The sequence below is a fragment of the Taudactylus pleione genome, unplaced genomic scaffold, assembly GCF_031769625.1.
Source record: "Taudactylus pleione unplaced genomic scaffold, aTauple2 ptg000783l, whole genome shotgun sequence".
Taxonomy (NCBI): domain Eukaryota; kingdom Metazoa; phylum Chordata; class Amphibia; order Anura; family Myobatrachidae; genus Taudactylus; species Taudactylus pleione.
In genome coordinates this window covers 922,597-923,971 of record NW_028285185.1, presented here as the reverse complement: position 1 = coordinate 923,971, position 1,375 = coordinate 922,597, and the positions used below count along the sequence as shown (strand labels likewise).

Genomic DNA, 1,375 nt, shown 5'->3' with positions numbered 1-1,375 from the left:
ATTGGTAATAAATATGTATCACATATAATATATTTAATTTGAAGCATTGCCTTTTTTAAGTATTTATTTATGCTAGATAATTTAGTGGAAGTTTACATAAAAATGATCAGAACATTGACAGACACAATATTAAACTAATTAGTGTTGATTATTAATGTACTCATTTAGTTTCTTTTTTTTAGGTCTTGGAACAAGGTCAAGAACATGTATACAAACCAGACATTTATAAAATACTTCATCATAAAAGGGATCTCAGATGACCCAGAGCTGCAGGCTCCAATTTTCCTTCTGGTTCTGCTCATTTATCTCATCATTCTTGGTGGTAACATGATCATTTTTCTACTGGTCTGTCTGGATCATCATCTCCACACTCCTATGTACTTTTTCCTAGCAAACTTGTCCATAGTGGATATGTCATATTCCACCACTACTCTGTATAATGTCCTGATGGGTTTCATTACTCGTAACAATACTGTATCTTACCTTTCTTGTATAATACAGTTATACATATTTGGATCATTAACAAATCATGAGCTATTGATACTGACAGCCATGAGTTATGATCGCTATGTAGCCATCTGTAAGCCTTTACATTATCACATGATAATGAGTGCTAGAACATGTGCCCTGATGGCTTCTGCGTGCTGGTTGTTGGGTTTTTTGCAGATCGTTCCTCCTTCAGTGATACTGTGCAGCTCTTTACCTGCTATTCATCAATTGAAATCAACCACTTCTTCTGTGACATTGTTCCCCTGTTAAAAATGTCTTGTGATGATACATCGACTTTAGAAATGTTGATTTTTATTGAAGGGCTGTTTCTTTTTGCCCTAACTCCATTTCTGCTCACTTTTATTCCCTATATCTTTATAATTGGCACCATACTGAAGATCCCATCTGCTATTGGCCGACGTAAAGCCTTCTACACATGTTCCTCACACCTCACAGTTGTCATATTGCTCCACACAACTCTAGTCAGTCAATATCTGACCCCAAATCTAAATAGCACTATTGGTTTCAAAAAACTTTTTGCTCTGTTTAACACAACTGCTGTCCCCATGCTCAATCCAATCATTTATAGTTTGAAAAATAGATCAGTTAAAACAGCTCTCAGACTGAGGCTAGGGAAGCCTATAATGATCTGCTAACATTTCCTCTTATTATTTTTGTTAAACAGTCCATAGTGTCCACAGAGTTGGGTGATTTAAATAATACAAAGAGATAGTAGGAGGAAGGTTCTAACAAATAGTTAGGCCTTCATAAAGTATTCAGATATTTTTAAAAAAATATGTCCAACACCTACTATCAGCTCCTGTATTTCATATGTTTCCTGAGAAGGGAAGTATGTTTTTCCATCCTATACATGCTCCTCCATGCT

General features: G+C 35.4%; 1 pseudogene; it reads left to right on the top strand.

The window, feature by feature from the left end:
* Positions 1–204: 204 nt before the first annotated feature.
* LOC148475065 (olfactory receptor 6C3-like) lies at positions 205–1,145 on the top strand (annotated as a pseudogene).
* Positions 1,146–1,375: the final 230 nt, after the last annotated feature.